At 38.1% G+C, this 18,389-nt stretch overlaps 1 protein-coding gene across 2 annotated transcripts in view; it reads right to left on the reverse strand.

The window, feature by feature from the left end:
• LYRM4 (LYR motif containing 4) overlaps positions 1-18,389 on the reverse strand; it is a 166,887-nt gene that overhangs the window by 99,507 nt on the left and 48,991 nt on the right. The gene's annotated exons all lie outside the window — the stretch shown is intronic.

The raw sequence follows: 18,389 nt of genomic DNA on the forward strand, positions 1-18,389 counted from the left end.
AATATGGTATGTCAACTGTAATTGAAAAAAATAACTAAAAAGAATATATTTTAATATTCCTAGGTACCCTATTTTGGAGGACCTAAAAAGAGTCTTAGATGTATTCTGAATGGATGATATGAACAATCAAGGCTCTGTTCTCTATGTATAGAGGATAGGGTAGATTTGAGCCTGGGTTACTAAGAGAGTGGAGGCATTGGGAATTTGTGAAGAATAACTGCTTTAAAAGGAAGGAAAAGAGATAACTAAATTTTGGTCATGATGGGTTTCAAGTGTTGGTAAAACACGCAAGTGCAAACATCTAATGGACATAGAAGCCAACAGTTGGCACGAAAAGAGAAGACCAAAGATGACTTTTCAAGGGATAAACTATATTAGATCTATAAAGAAGAGTAAGGACATTAAACAACCTGAATGACTTAGTGATAATGAAGTTTATGCTTTTGCAATGGCAGTTGAATTTTTGTAGGGAAGGACCTAGAGTTAAAAAAAAAGTCAACTAATAGCTACTGTGTGAAAGAACTTTATGAGACACTGTGAAAGGTCAAGTACATTATGCTTGTCCATCTGGGAAGCTATTTCTTTTCAGTCAATGATTAGGGAGGGTCATACAGAACAAGGAAAGAAAGGGATTCTTATCCAGAGCTTCAGATCACCTGAATCAATCCCTGGCTACCCAAGTCACATTGCCAAACCATATCCATCTCTTATAAGCACTATGTAATCAGCAAGGGCTTAAACTGGTTCTCATCCTACAGAGAATGGAGTTTAGATATAGAGAAGGACCAGTCTGAAGCTTATGTGGAGAAAATAGGTAAAAATTTTAAAAACTCTTAATCTTCCTTAGAGCAATTAGGTCAAAGTTTGCCTTCCAATATAAATCTGGTTGTTTTTATGTACAAAACATGTATACTGTACCACTTCCTTATACTGCTATGGCTACAGTCAAAACAACATATAATAATAGGTGTTTGCAATAGTATGGCAAAATTAGAGCTTTTATACACTGCTGATGATAATGTACAATTGAGCAACCACTTTAGAAAACAATCTGGTAGTCCCTAGAAAAGTTAAATCGAGTTACCATATGACCCAGCAATTCCACTCGTATGTATACGCCCATGAGAGATGAAAATATATATGCTCACACAAAAAATTTGTACATGAATGTTCATAGTATTATTCATAATAGCAAAAAAGTGGAAGAAACCCAAATTTTCATCAACTAATTAATGGATAAATAAAATGTGGTATGTTCATACAATGAAATGTTATTTGATGTTAAAAAGGATGAAGTCTCAGTATGTACTATAACATGGATGAACCTAGCAAATGTCATGGTAAGTGAAAAAAGCCAGTCACAAATACAAATTCTATTTATATGAAATGTCCAGAACAAGTAAATCCATAGAGACAGAAAGTTGTTTGGTGGTTGTCAAGGGCTAGGGGAGAGGAGATCAAGGGTAAGTGAGGTCACTGCTAATGGTGTGGTGCTTCTTTTTTGGGTGATGGAGGTTCTAAAATGATTATAGTTGAAGAACTCTGGGAATATACTAAAAGTTGTACACTTTTACAGGGTGACTTTTGTGGCATAATTACATCTCAATAAAGATGTTAAAGAAAAAAAGGCATACACTGAAAGTTCTAGAAAGTTGAGAAACACATGATCTAGTAAAATCTACGCAGTATCGACCTTTCCTAGGGAAGAAGGGACCTGACTGCTAGACTGAAACTGTCTCAGTTTCATCAGTGGGCTGAGCCTTGAGTGGTTCTGGACTTCAGAAAAATCAGACTAGATTTCCAGACAACTGCTTGAGAAAAATTTGATGCATTAGTCTGGCTCAATTTAAGTCCTAATAGCCAGTTCCTTTGAGTGTTAGAACATTTGGCCCAGTGATGTATATTTGTCACTGGGCCAGCTCCCAAAAACTATTGCCCTGGTCTCCTGGCTGCTCCCAAGGTGATCTAAGAGTAGGTATTGAGTACTACCAGTCCAGGACAAACAGACCAAAGTGACAGCATATTCCTATCAACTCTCTTGAATGGCTAAACGCATTTTAGAAGTATTTTTCTTGGTTTATGGATACATTAGTCTCCTTTGTTTTCCATATATTTGCCCTGAAAGGAGTAAGTGTATGACTTCCTGAATAACTTTACTGCACTTGTAATCTGACTTGGGAAAATGACTGCTATGAAGACACAGGACACTGTAGGTATTCTTTTTGCCAGGGTTTATGTGACAACTGAAGAGTAGGATGGGTGAAATACAATTTATATGAGTAGCAAACCCTCAGGTGAACAAAAAGACAAAAACAAAAACAAAAAACAATACCCCCAAAACAATGTTAAAGCATTACTCCCTGAGATGAGAATTGCACTCCTGAGATGTCTGCCATGCATCTGACACTAGGCCTAGTTATTCTACTTTGCTGCCAAGGACATTGTCTTGCAGTGCCAGTCCAAACCCCAATAAACTTGAAAGCACGTACTGTATCTTTCTTGATGTAAGCAAATGAGATTTTCAGTTGTAATATGAGAGTTTCATTGTTTAATATATGAAAGTATGTAGAATCTGATTCTCTGTAGAAGTACAATAGAATAAAAATCATTCCAAGAACAGAGGTTTAATTAGGAGACCCAGAGATCAGTAATCACAGAAATCAAAGACACCTTGCCCACATGACCAGCCTCCTGAAGAACATGCACTCTGTTCAGGATGGCAGGTGGGAATGCCCACTCAGGGGCCCTCTGGTGTTTAGTATAAAGCACTGGTTCTCAGCCTCAGTGACATGTTATAATCACCTGGGGATCTTTAAAAATACTGATAGTGTCCCAGGTTCGATTCCCAGCCAGGGTACATGACTGGGTTGCAGGCCATAACCCCCAGCAACCGCACATTGATGTTTCTCTCTCTCTCTCCTCTCTCTCTCCTCTCCTCTCTCTCCTCTCCTCTCTCTCCCCCTCTCTCTCTCCCTCTCTCCCTCTCCCTCTCTCTCTCTCTCTCTCCCCCTCTCTCTCTCTCCCTCCCTTCCCTCTCTAAAAAATAAATAAATAAAATCTTAAAAAAAAATACTGATGCTTCAGTCCTACCCAGAAACCCTAATTCCATTGGTCTGGAGTGGCCTGGTCATGGGATTTATAAAAGCATCCCAGGTGATTCTTAATGTGCACAAGGCTGAAAGCGCCACCAGAATGAGATGAAAAGTCCTCTTTGAAGATCCCATTAAAGGCCATGTAGCTTTGGTCCCCCAGTAATAAAATTTAAAATAGAAAGTTGAATTGAACTAAATTCCAAGTCTACCACAACATATTGGCAGAAAACATGTTCACATTAAAGCATTGTCCTATACACTGAAGGACTGCAGGTTCAATCGCTGGTCAGGACACATAGCTAGGTTGTGAGTTCGACTGCTGGTTGAGATTTGTACAGGAGGCAACCGATCGATGCTTCTCTCTCACATCGATGTTTCTCTCTCTCCCTCTCTCTGTCACTCCTTCTCTCCCTCTGTCTTTTCTTCTCTCTCTAAAATCGATAAACATATCCTCAGGTGAGGATTTAAAAAAGATTAAAAATTTCATTTTCTTGGGAAAATATCGCAGTTGTTTTCAGATTGGTTAGTTTTTCTTTGAAAGATTACAAAGTGCTTAGAAAATGGAAAACTTCACTCATGTATGATTTAAAGGGTCCAAGGTGAGTAAATGGGTAAATATGGAGCTATGATATAGAATGCACAAGTCTTACTGTCAAGGAAGGGGTACAAGCAATCAGGCAGACCTTGGTACTGTATGCTTAAGGGGTCCTAGGTGCACAAGTATGTGCACAGGCATACACGCTCTTCCCTGTCTAGCCCAAAACCTCAGATCCCTGACAGTGGCCATCAACTGAGGGGGTGAGGGACTGTGAGTATTCCTTTTCTTTGAGTGAGTCATTTCACTGGTAAGGCTTAATACTTTTTTCAACCTTCTTCTCAGCTCTGGGTCTGCCCTCCTGGCTCACATCCTTAGCTAATGTTTGCTGCCTGTGGAGGGAGTACTCTGTCTTTCATACCCACACAGCAGTAAAGGGCTAAGAGCTCTGACGGCTGGGGGTCACTGCACGTCATTTCTCGCTGTGTGCACCCGAGGACCCAGAGCAAGGAATTTAGAAGTCATAGGGCTGTGGGTTCCTTCCCCAGAGACTAACTCCTTGACTTTGAGCACTTATTGCCTCTTGGTTGAAAGGAGTTTTCAAGGATACAAAAGCATATCTAAATAAACTTTTTATAAAATTCATTTCATTAAAATACAATTCTTACCAAAATACCAATAGCGTTTTTTATAGAAGTAGAACAAATAATCCAAAAATTTATATGGAATAACAAAAGCCCTCAATGGGCACAGCAATCTTGAAAAAGAGGAACAAAATTGGAGGTATCACACTCTCTGATATCAAATTATGTTACAAGGCCATAGTAGTCAAAACAACATGGTACTGGCACAAAAGCAGACACACAGATCAGTGGAACAGAATAGAGAACCCAGAATTAAGCCCAGAAATAAGCCTCTATAGCCAATTAATATATGAGAAAGGAGACAAGAACATATAATGGGGTAAAAGCAGTCCATTCAATAAACAATGTTGGGAACACTGGACTGGTACATGTAAAAAAATAAAACTAGGCCACCTGCTTTAGAACAAAGAAGAATAAATTCAATATGGATTAGACTTAAATGTAAGACTCCAAGACATAACACTACTAAAAGAAAACATAGGTATAGTAAAATTGCTGACATTTCCTCTTAGCAATATTTTTTATGATATATCTCCTCAGGAAAGGGAAACAAAAGAAAAAATAAATAAATGGGACTACATCAAACTAAAAAGTTTTTTCCTTTGCATAGCAAAGGGAACCATCAATAAAATGACACATTGAATGAAAAAAGCTATTCACCAATGACACATTGCATAAGGGGTTCACATGCAAATCTATAAAGAATGCTACAATTCAACGCCAAGAAACCAAACAATCCAATTAAAAAATGGACAGAGAACCTGAATAGACACTTCTCTAAGGAGGACACCGAGATAGCCAATAGGCATGTGAAAAGATGCTCAACATCACTAATCACAGAGATGCAAATTAAAACAATTAGATTTCACTTCACACCTGTCAGAATGGCCATCATCAATAAATGACCAAATGTTGTTGTGGATGTAAAGGGAACCTTCCAGCAATGTCAGTGGGAATGCAGGTTTGTGCAATTGTGATGACAATTGGTATGAAGTTCTCAACTTAAAAATGACACCTTATGACGCAGTGATTCCATTTCTGGGTACATATCTTTTTTTTTAAAGATTTTATTTATTTATTTTTAGAGAGGGAAGGGAGGGAGATAGAGAGAGAGAGAGAGAGAAACATCAATGTGTGGTTGCTGGGGTCATGGCCTGCAACCCAGGCATGTACCCCAACTGGGAATCGAACCTGGGACACTTTGGTTCCCAGCCCGTGCTCAATCCACTGAGCTACGCCAGCCAGGGCTTTGGGTACATATCTTAAGAAAGTGATAATACTAATTCAAAAGACTATATGCACCTCTATGTTCACTGAAGCACTATTTATAATAGCCAAGATATGGAACCTATCTAAGTGTCTATCAATAGGTGAAAGGATAAAGAAGAGGTGGTACCTACATGCAATAGAATATTACTTGGCCATAAGTAAGAATGAAATGTTATCATTTCTGATAGCAGGAATGGACCTAAGGGTATTATGCTAAGAGAAATAATTCAGACAGAGAAAGATAAATACCATATTATTCACTTATATGTGGAACCGAAACAGCAAAATAAACAGACAAAATAGAAATGAACAAATAGATACACAAATCACACTAATGGTTGCCAGAGGGGAGGAAGGTTAGGGAATCAAGTGAAAAAGGAGAAGGGATTAAGAAGTACATACTGGTAGTTACAAAATAGTCATGGGGATGGAAAGGACAGCACAGGGAATATAGTAAATAATATTGTAATAACTATGTACAGTGCCAGGTGGGTACTTGAAATCTCAAGGGGACCACTTTGTAAAGATGATTGTCTAACCATTATACTGTACACCTGAAAGTAATACAAAATAATATTGAATACAAACTGTATTTGAAAAATAAAATTTAAAATTCTTAAGAAAAAGACTCACTGGAGATCAAAAAGGCTGTGGCTTATGCCATGAGTCTAGCCAAGAGCCGAGGCTAGAACCAGTGTTTCTGAGTTTAAAATTCTTTCTTCTGTGTTGTTCTGCCAAATCACCTTGTCTTTATTAAGCATTAATGGGGTGCTTACTACATCTATAAGGCATTGGAAATACCATGGTGAACAAGAAAACCATCCTGTCCCTCTGAAAGGTCAGAGGCTTAGGGGTTTATTTCTGGGTTCTCTATTCTGTTCTATTGATCTATGTGTCTGTTTTTATGCTGGTACCATGTTGTTTTGACTATTATGGCCTCGTAACATGCCTCTGCAAACCCATGTAATCAATGCTGCAGTCACACTTCAGTGTTTTGGTGCCCAGAAGACAATGAAATTTCAGGAGGCAAGGAAGGTGAAAGGAGGGCATTGAGGCCTTCCCTCAGGAGCTGGTTGAGGCAGAAAGGAGTTCCCTGGGTATAGGTGCTATGCTGGTCCAAGAGACACAGAAGGCCCAGACATCAAGGATCCTGCAATCCAGCTGACTCCGGTGTGGCCAGTCACAAAGCAACTGCAAAGCTGCAAAGGCAGGGCATAAAGTGTGACTGCCTATAGGACAGGCTCCACGTGGTACAGAAAAAGGTAGGAGAAAGCTTGTCCCTAATGGTTCCCTAAAGTGGTCAACATCTTATAGGAGAAAATGAGCTCAGTTTAAAAAACATTTCCATAAGAAAAATACTTTAATATCATGAAAACTATAGCTAGAAAGACAGCCGCAAACCGCTGCAAACTTTAAATAACAGCTGAGAGTTGTTGAAAAATGCAAAACACCAAGTTTGGCACTGTTAAGATAAAACCCAGTTCAAAGCAAGAGAATTTATTTATTTTTCTTTCTATGGTCTCCCCTGCCCCATCCCATTCTTCCTCAGGTTTGTTGAGTCCTACTGAACAAAACCTCATTCGTAAATGAGGTATCTAAAATCTGTCACCTGTACAAAAGGGCAGCTTCTGTTCCTCACTATGACCCACGTAACATTCCTGCCATCACTGAGTGTTAAAAGCTTTATGAAAAATTGCCAAAGGCTTTTCTCAAATTGATTCCCTGCTGAGGCTGACTATGAAGGACGAATATTACATAACTCAGCATTATGCAACCCAGTTACTCCCCCACGCTCAACAAAACATGGTACCTGTGAGAGCTGGGCAATCGGGCTTTCTTTTTAAAGTCAATTTAGTAAATAGAGAAGGTCAGTGACATAACTCACCCTTAGTCAAAATCTAATCTTCACAGGTATGTTTCTGGGACCTAATGGTCATTTTCAGTTATTTTCACAATCAGAAAATGTCAGGCATGAAAGGGATCTTAAAGAGCCATGGCACAGCCCTCTCCTTACCTACAGAAGGACCCGGCATATGAGGACTGCCTGCCAGCTGCCAAGGAGGGGGTGAGGAGCAGCACCCACTTCTGCTGGCTCCTGGGAAAGCCACCATATGGTGATTGAGTATTTATTGGGCTCTGACAGCAAATCTCCCTTTGTGCAGGCAGTTCTTGAATACACTTACTTATTCAGTGAAATTCAGGAATAACCTGTTGAAAACCCCCATAGTCAGTCCAATGTCAACAAGGCAGTTACACTTAGATTTGTTATAAATACAGCAGATTCATAAAAAAAAATTCTTGCGCTACTAGAGGTTTTTGAAACTGATGCACCCATGGACTTTCTGGAGATGCAATCACTAATTTATAATAGACTTTGAAGTGGAATCCATACGACCTTGAGGTTGGTGCTATTTTCAGTACATTATGGAAGTGAGATGGGTGAAAAGTACTGTATGAAATGGAGACGTTTGAAGAAAAAGGAAAATATTTAAAATACTGATTTGATTATGTACTAGCATTATTTAATAAAGCTAAGATTATTATAGTACCACATCTTAGAGAATTTTTTTTTACTATTTATAATTGACCAATCCCTAAAATGGCAGCCCTAATTACCAGATAGAGATAAAATTTCTGACACACATCATTTGGCTCTGTTATTTTAAAAACACAGCAAGTACAAAACTAACATTAACTTAAGAATGGTATTCTTTTGTCTTTGGTAGAAAAATTGATGATAATGTTTTAAGAGAGATTAAATATTCCAACCAAGGATAGAGACCTACTATCCTTGTGTTAGAATTTAAATTTAGGTGTATCTTGTTTAAAACTTCTCTTACCAACTATTCTTACTGTGTTTCTGATTAAAACAACAACAGTTTTTTAGGATGACGCATGTATATATAATTAGGAGAAATCTTTCCAATAGCACCAATAAAAATATCCTTTTACTTATATATGCTTGTATATCCTAGTCTGTATATACACAGATGAAACTCATCAAATTTGAAAATATCCAGCTGCAGATATCAAATGTTCAGGAAATGAGTATATGCTCTCATATACACACACTGGACATTGGGTGGGGGCCAGTCAATATCTCCCTGCATCTCAGAGGATAGGGTACAGAAAACACAAATTAACATGAACAGGGTGTGCCCCTTCTATTGCCCTTCTTAGAAGAGATAACATTGTTTGTTCCTTTGTCATCTTGGGAGAGATCTTCAGCACAAGCCTGACTTGAATTAACTTTGATTGTGTGAAAGGATGAGCCAAGCAGTAAGGCATCAAACAGTTTCCACTGAAGAGCACTTCAGCAACAGCTTGTCAGAAAAAGCACAATTGGAGCTGCAACCTTCAGATCTACGGGGAAATTCTGAGCAAACACTTCTTAAATGAGGTGGCTGAACTTTAACATTTTCAGATGGTGGTTTTTGTATTTTTTTATTCTTTGTATTTTCTGTATTCTTTGTATTCTTTGAAGGCAGGGAGAGTGAAATGTTTTTTTTCAGACATGATAAAGGAGACCAGTTCCTGGGATAAACTACTCATAAAATGACAGAAGGTAAACTATTAGTTTCTAATAAGAGTTCTAAATGAATCATTAGAAAAAGAAATAAAAATCTTGTCACTTTCTCTCATCTCCAAAGTCTCATTTACTTTCTGTCAAGATAAGGCCACCCAGAGTGAGATCCCTCTTCTAAGAACTGGCTAAACAGTAAGAATGAATATGGGCTCATCATTCGTCTAATTGTGTGTCTTCAGAAAACTATTCAAACCTATTCAAACTATTGTCAAGTCTAAATTTCCTCATCTAACCCAAGGACAGTAGTATGTTTCTTATAAGGCTGTTGTCAGGACAAACTGAGACAACACATTCAAAGTGTTTGGTACAGATTGTCAGTACATAGAGAGGACACTGACAATAAGCACATCACCCCCACTACCACCATCACCTTCATCAACAAAATAATCTCTTTATAGATATGGTAAATAAGGCAAATAAACAATTTGCCCATGATCACACAGTAAATTCCTGTCAGAAGTGAGATTAGAACTTCCATCTCTTGCCTGTGAGATTAATGTACTTTCTGCTCCAGAGTTGATATCTACTTTGATGCTTCAGCAACAAAAAGCTCAAGGAATTCAAGAGCGAACAGCTAAAGCATTCTCAAATGAAACTCGTGCAAAAGCTTTCTATGGACAGCATTACTAGTGCCTTCTTCATGAGCTCTTCAGAACATGGAAATATGCAAAAGACCTATTTATTAGATATGAAAAATACAGTGGTGAGAAAGGCTTTGTCTAGAAGTGAAGTGGAATCTTATTTTGTGCATATCAACCTTGGAGGAATCAAATCAATTCAATGGGAAATCTTCAACTGAGAGGCATTCCTTCTACAAGAATGCTAATTATAGGAATATTATTGTTCAAGACTTGAGGATTTACTAGAATTTATAGAAAAAGCAGAGAGGGAGGAAATTAGATAAATTCTTGTATGAGGAAGTCTTTTTATAGCTGCAGAGGAACCATATAGTGAACAGACTGAAAAAAATGAATGTTTTAGGTAGGCCAAGCTATAAAACTAAACAATCCTTCTTATTGCTCTGCTTTCTTAAACTTTGATAGGGTCTGAGGAATGTTTCATTACTTTTGAAAGAATTCATATATTAAAGGATATAGGGTTCACTTAGGGGGCAATCTGGTCACTGTATATAAATTCAGAATGTTGATTTCCTGAGGATTTTTATTAAAGTCTAAGACAGAGTACATACATCTCCCTTGCTTTTGATTGCCTTATTATTTTTAAATATGTAGATTAACCCTTTAATTTAATTTAAAACATTTTTAAAGATTTTATTTACTTATTTTAGACAGAGGGAAATGGAGACAGAGAAACTGATGTGAGAGAGAAACATGAACCAGTTGCCTCTCATACATGCTCTGACTAGGGACCAGACCCACAACCCAGGCATGTGCCCTGACAGGGAATTGAACTGGTGACCTTTTGCTTTGTGAGATGATGCCCAACCAACTGAGCCATGCCAATCAGGGCCCTTGGATATAAATTTAGTTGATCTATATAGGTAGAGCACAAAGTACTACTGGGATACACTTTTAAACTCTCTATATTTCTATTCTATTAAATTAATGAATAATAGATGGATCTAGAATGTAGACAAGAAGTTTGTCTCCAAAGAGTCAAAGTGAGAAAGAATTTCTACAAGGTTCTGATGGGGCTCATAATTGCATGCCAACTTTGCCTTCAAAATATTATAAGGTCAATTCGTAATTATACGGCATAGAGTGGGTGCTGAATAAATATCTAGGGAAGAAACTGTGGGTACAGAATAGCAATATATATAGTGCATTTGATTTATTGAGCAGATTGTGTTTAATGTGTGAAGAAGCCAGTCAAGGAGCAGGAAGAAGTCAAATTAGCAAGACACTATCATTAATATTAAGGTGGGACTTGAGGAAAGCGTTTTAATCTTTCTCTTGCCTATTACTTAATGCATTATTGCTTGTCAACTGCTATTTCATTTTCTTTGAAAGAAAATGTTCTGCTCAGAGATAGGTGCTAGTACTGGTGATATAATCACCTATCAGAAAGGAAGGAAGTGCACAGCAGAGGTGTCAGCAACATTAATAAAAGCAATATTCTGACTTTCCTTGTAGCAGAAAGGTTAGGATGAAGACAAGTTTCTGGAATTCATGACAGTCAAAATATAGGGTGTAGCAAAAGTAGGTTTACAGTTGTGAAACATAGAGTTTATTCTTGTATTATTATTTATTAATTATTCTATTACTTTCCATACGAACAACTACAACCCTACTTTTGCCATACTCTGTACATAGCTGGCTACAACTCTGCTCCTTTGCAGCCTAAACTACAGAGTTAAGATCTTTGTGAAAAATGGTCAAGGAAAGCTGAGCATAGAACAATTTACTCTAACATGTATCAGTAAGTTTTTGCAAGTAAAGAAGAAGGGGGCAGATAATTATGTGAAATGTTGAACCATAGAAACTTAGAACTGCAAGTAGCCTTAGAAATCATAGCGATCCTTACATTTTACTGATAAGAAACTAAGACTCACACATATAAATCCACTTGTTCAAGCTTCAAATGACTTAAACCTCCCACACTCAAATACCAGTGTCTGAAGCAATTAATTCTTTTTGAGGGGCAGGCAACAGAGGGAGAGATTTTTGTTTTTGTAGTTGTGAAAAAAAAACCCATAAAATTTATCATCTTAACCATTTTTGAGTGTATAGTATTAGTACTAAGTGAATTAACATTGTTTCAAAACAAATCTCTAGAGCTCTTTCAACCTGCAAAACTGAAACTGTACCTGTTAACTCCACCTTCCTTACTTCTCCCAGCCTCTGACTACCATCACACTACTTTCTGTCCGTGTGAATTTTACTGTTCTAGATACCTAATGTAAGTGGCTTATTTGCATTAGCATAACATCCTTAAAGTCCATCCACACTGTAGCATGTGTGAGAACTTCCCTTTTTTTTTTTTAAGGCTGAATAATATTCCACTGTATACACACACGATATTTTCTTTATCGATTCATCTATCAGTGGAAATCTGGGTAGCTTCCACCTTGGCTATTGTGGATAGTGTATAATTCTCTTCATGCAATTTAAGTGCTACTAATGTAGGGGCTGACTTTCATTTACTCTATGAAAATAGCTGCCAAGTAAGTTTTAGAGATTCCCCCAAACAATCAAAATGGTACTTAAGCTAAAATATATATGAGGAAAGATGGAATATACTATTACTTTTCCCCAAGAGGCCCTAAAACATTTTTACCTCTTCACAGGCTGTTGTAAAAGATGAGAACTGTGAGTGAGATACCACTTCTAACTCAAGTTTTAACCAGTACTAAGGGCACTGGAGTGGACACTGCAGTTACTGATACGAGAGTAGACAGTCATTGTGCACCAGCCTCTGATTTCTCAACAGGCACATTCAAAAAGTTACTGGTGCACATTTCTCTTGAACAGTCATTTAAAGACTAAAGTTTCAGAGATTTATCTACTACCACCCAAAATGTGAATAAATTAGGCACGTTATTTTGCTTCTAGGGACCTACAAAAATGATGATTAAGTATAAACCAAGAAACGCTCAAAACGCTTCACCTCACGTATACACACAATTAGGTTAACAAAGATGTGTGCTACCTGAAATATCAACCCCTTGCCTACTATCTTTAATGGCTGTACATAATATCTGTTCTAATTTCTTACAACTGCAGGTTCATAATTCTGGGTTGCTACACCCACTATTTGAATTGCTTCACTAAAACAACAACAAGAACAAGAACAACAACAACAAACCATTAGCTTAAGAATACCCAATGTGGTATAGAAGTGTTATCACTGAAAAGCTTATGGCAAAACTGGTATGACTCTAAAACCATGTCATCTTCCAGAATTACAAAACATCCAGTTTATCTTCACACTGTACAATTACATGCATTATATCTCCAAGCAATTACAGTAGAACCTCAGTTCTCAAAACTTTATTTGTTCCAGAAGGCTGTTAGAGAAGCAATTTATTTAAAAACCAAATTACAGGTGACTGATTATACAGGTATCATCACAAAAGGGTGTCCGGTCAAGATCCAAAGTTCTGTCCAAAAACTGAGATATTTTTTTTTTGTCAACAACTTGGTCCAGAACCAAATTGTTTGAGATGGGAGATGTTCGAGAACCGAGGTTTGACTGTTACAGATAACCCCTGTTTTCCTAGATTCAGTCCTTACCTTGATACATGTATAACCCATCACTGGCAGGGTAATCAAACATTATTTGGATCTAAATTTGGTGCTAAATCCATGAGCCTACGTAAGTCAGTGGTTGGGAAACCCTCAATGAGGAATAGTTGTTTCTTTCCTAGAGATCAAGGTTTTACCCTGACTTCCTATGAAAAGTGTCTTAAAAACATTTTTACACACACACACGCACCCACAGAGAAATAAACAACTCCTGTTATCCAGGTTTGCTGGTATATTATGAGAACCTGGGAGAACTGAAGATTTTTGCCTTCCTGGGATGCATGCTAATGAACACTGATAGCATCACATAGCTATAAATAAACTCCAACTTTGCAGATATATTAACTTTCACCAGATTTGAAGAAAAAGTTGCTACACACTTAGAAATCAGCTGAAGATTCCTGAACTTACAATCTTAACTCTTAAATCACACATTTAAGGAAATCTCATCACAGTATAGAAATATAGGTCTGGTAACAACCCCATTGCCATAGCTAGCTGTCTAGAGGCTCCCATTTCCAGCAGTGTCTTCTGTTTCTTCTCTCACTCACAGACATGCGGCCAGTACACTAGGTATGTAACAAAGATTACAACTCCATTTCAAAATGCTTGGAAAATGTGGTCTCTTTGATGTACGCAAAATCTCTGTGAACTACACATGGGAAGGCTGCTGAAGCTGCAGGCGTCAGAGGACACTTGGAGCCTCAAGGCTACAGTGCTCAGACGTGCTGACACAGAACAAGGCAGCTATGGCTGCTTACTGTGCAAAGGGGCACAGCACACTGCAGAGCTATAACAAGTGGAGTGATTAACTGAAAGTTGTTCTAATTAATGCTTTATACATAGGAATTAGGAGAAGTATCTTCAGAATGACAAGATGAAAAAAAGAACAAAGATGAAAGGAGAGTCCTGTTGACTTTCTTGCTTCTTTTTCTGATATAAAATACCAAAGGAGCCTTGTTCATTATTTGAGGTAGAAAGTCATTAGGGACTTCTCTGCTGCCTAGATTTTGTGAGAGCTGTTTGCCCAACCCTAGATATACACAGCCCAGCTTCTGTGTATCCTTTCTGGCACCATCAGGCATGTACACAAAAGCTTCACAAATTTTTGTGCTCCCACTTGGGAAGCAAATAGGAAAGCTTTGTTTAGTGGGCGCTAGTCCAGAACTTGCTTTCAGGAGAGAGGAAGAACTCCTACAAGTTGCTGGGGTCAATCTGTCTTCATAGAACCGTTTTATATGGAAACAATGGGGGTTTATAGAAAGGTAGAAGAATGTTCTGCTAGTTCTGAGATAGATATAAGATGATGCATGTAGCTGGAAAGAAATTAGAGATTGCCAGACTGAATTATAATTTTCAGGGAGAGAGTTGGTCCAAAAATGTCAAAGAAAGAACATGTATATGTCAGGCTTTTATTCAGTGGGTCATAATTATGAAGAAGGAGCAAAAGGAGTCTGACTTGCTCCTAATGGGGAAAATCAATCTGCCATTTTACAAAGCAGAACAATCCTTAGGTGTGGTGTGAAACGGTAATAAGAAATGCCGATGCTTCTCTAGAATCCTTCAGGTTGCCACAATGAAGACTAAATATCTCTGTGCACTGAGGATGTAAAGGAAGAATGACTCTAATGAGAGGGACCTAGGTTGATGTGGTCCTTACGTGTCTTTGGAATAACACTGGGGGAATATGTTTATCCTTCAGTGTCTACTCAGGTGCTCACATCCTTGAACTTCTGAGTTTGCTCTAAGGCATTAGAAGACCTGAGCTCAGATCTGGTCATGTGGCTGTGGACAAGGTATCCAGCTTTCCTGAACTTTGGTTTCTCTACTCGCCCAGAAAGAAGAAAATATTTGCACAGAGACTTCTTTAAGACATGCAAAATCTTACCACACTTACAAGTTTTATCATCAGCATCACAATTGACTAAAGTGACTGAAGAATTAGGAAGAAGATACATTTTAAAGACTAACTAGAAAGCAGGGGAGTAGAGACAGCATTGAGAGAGGACAAAGTCTGATGGAGGATTTCAGTTTGAGTGCTGCCTTATGGATGTGCCTATCTGGCAGCTGAAAAGGAGGCTGTCAGCTTTCTCTTCTGTGGGAAAGTGACGCTGAGATGGATGTGCATCCTGGTGGATGGTCTCTGGGTCCGAGTACTAAAGTGAAGGAGGGACTTGATATGACAGCATAACTCATGCGGGTAATGTCTCAAGATCCTCATTGGATTTCCACTTTCAAAGTCCATTTTTTTCTAAAGAGAGGTTTTGGGTAGCCAGCAAGATATCATGATTTTGCTGGCATAGACCTCTTGACTGTGGGCTGTGATCCTGGGGGCCAAACTCTTTATATAATCATTAAATCCACAAATAATTATTAAGAACCAACTCTATGGTGCTGTTCTATATACTCTGGATAACAATAGCAAGTATTTAATATGTGTCAGCATCCTTTTAAGGGTTTTACGTATGTTAGCTTATTTGATCCTCATTATAACCCATGAAGTTGGGCCTGCCATTATCTGCACTTCGTATGAGGCACTGAGAGGCTAGGTATCTGGTTCAAGGTCATAGTAGGTGGAGTCAGGATTTGAACACAGGCAGACTGGCTCCAGAGCCCATGCTCTTGCATATCAGATAGCAGTGACCATCACAGGTAAGATCCATGTCCTCACAGAAAAGGAGAACACAGACAAGGGAAAAGTAATGTTATTTTCTGTTTGATAAGTGCTGTAATGAAAACTAAAGCAGAGTAAGGGGATAGAATGCCAGAGGAAAGCAGGCTATTTTGGATGTGTGGTCAGGGAAGCCCTCTGTGATAGGTGAAGTCTGAGTAAAAGTCTGAGTAAAAAGGGGAATCGGACAACTGGAAGGTCTGATGAGATTATTCCAGGCAGAAAGTACAAAGACTCTGAGATGGAAATAAGCTACAGATGTACTAGGGACATGAAGAAGGTACTGATACAGCATGAGGGAGACAAGAGCGATGGAGCCTTTGAGGACATTATAAAGACCTCAGATTTTATTGTCAGGGTGCTACAAAGCTCTTGTAGGGTTTTGACCATTGGTGTAACCTGCTCTGGTTTTCTTCATAAAGAAGATCAGTATGAAGAACAGTACATTTGGGGAGGAGGCAATTTGGGAGGCAAGTTAGAAGGCTATCAGAGTGGTCAGTGAGAAGAAAATACAGATGCTACTTTATTTAAGGCATTTTCACCAAGGGCAACTTATTCCAGCTTAGAGTAAGGTGGCTCTGGAAGTCTACATCTCAGAAGCTAACTATGGTAAATGTTATTCTTGAGTTCTGGAACAGTCTGGATGTGAAAGGGAAGTGAACGCAAATCTCCTGGTTGTTGACGTACAACTGGCTAACTAGTTCTCTGGAATGAAAATGTCAGGGACTCTCTGGGCAGGGTCTTCAAGGTCTCATAATCAATCCCAGCTGCTCAGCTAGTTAACATGGAAGCCCTGGGCATTTGTTGGGCTGTGCTGGTGAGGGCACAGAGGCTCCAGTGTTTTGAGTTTGCTTTTAGTGCATTCACTGGGGATGTTTGATGACAGCCAGTCTAGTCATTTTTTTTTTTTTTTGAGAGGGTAGTTTTAGCACTTCAAATGAAGATACAGCCGAAATGGTGGAACAGATTACTTACAGGAGCCTTTTCTAAGCCTTTTCTACTTTGAGTAACTTTATACTAACAGATAAAACCAAGCCTGTTTTGGAGATGCTTGCCAACTTTTACAAAGGAAAGTGCCAAAGAATTAAATCTTTCTGAGTTTACGAAAAATAAGGAGTTAGGCTGGCTGTTTTTCCAAGTTCCAGTGCTAAAGGATCCCATAAAATTCAACCACTAATGCCTGGAAAATGGAATAATTCTAGAATTTTCAAAATGCAACTCTTATTTATCTGCCACCATCAAAGTATATGCAAATGTGCAGATCAATTTCTTTTCATGGCTACCCTATTATATTTTCATTCCCGCAGTTAAACATCATTTCCTAGGCTTGTCTGAGTGTGGCAAAGTTATTCTATTGCTAGGTAACTACAGAACTCAAGGAGGGTAATCAGATTCTGAAATGTTACTCTAGAAGGGATTGTTTCATTATGTAAGCAATAAAATAAAACCTTTAATTTTAACATAAAATGAAAACTACAGTTTTAAATACTGCTTCTTTTTTGAATTCTGTTTAGAGTTAAGCATAAAGATTGTATGTTAATATATTATGATACAATATAATATCAGTCAAGCTGGTACCTTCTGATGATGTCAAATAAGTTCTTTCCAAAATACAAGCAGAAATTAGAAAAATGGTAAGGGGCTTCCCTTCCACATTTTATAAACAAATTTACCACAAGAGAGAAAAATGAATAGAAGCAGAAATGAAGCTTATGGTGTGATTGTTGCTAAATCCAAGAAAAATAATGAAGAGCATAATTTTGTTAGAGAGTGAAAAAATCGATTGATAGCAAGTGACTTTAGCCTTTGGCTTTCCAATGAATTTTGCACAAAGATGAACATGTCACACTACCCAGAGATGGTGCTGTTGCAGATGCTTTGCTCTATCTCAAAAGCAATAGAAAGGCACACACAAATCAAGGTGAGCCCTGGCCCTTCTACAAGATGAAAACAGAAACACCTTTCAGGACTCCTTTGTGGAGTCCATCCCAAAGCAGCAGTTTACACCACTTGGACCTGCAGATATACCTTCCATGTGGCAACAAAATTAGGTTCATCACCAACAACCATGTCTTCAAGAAACAGGCAATCTTATCTTGAACTACGATATTACAATATTAAGAAAAGTAGAATACATGTATACTCTTTGACACATGTCCATATATAAATGTGTAATATATGTTAAAAAAGGACAACCTTTTTTGAAGTTTCCCATATTTAAGGCATCAATTTTTAGTTACATATAAGAATCCAGCTTCCAAAAGAATGCATTCCCTGGAAATTCTGAACAGCTGATACTTTCCTTTATGTTCTCCTTGAATTCAAAAATATAATAGGTCATCTTTCTATGTCTATATGAGTACAAGGAAGATAGTTTTATGATTCTG

The sequence above is a fragment of the Phyllostomus discolor genome, chromosome 5 (assembly GCF_004126475.2).
Source record: "Phyllostomus discolor isolate MPI-MPIP mPhyDis1 chromosome 5, mPhyDis1.pri.v3, whole genome shotgun sequence".
Lineage (NCBI taxonomy): Eukaryota > Metazoa > Chordata > Mammalia > Chiroptera > Phyllostomidae > Phyllostomus > Phyllostomus discolor.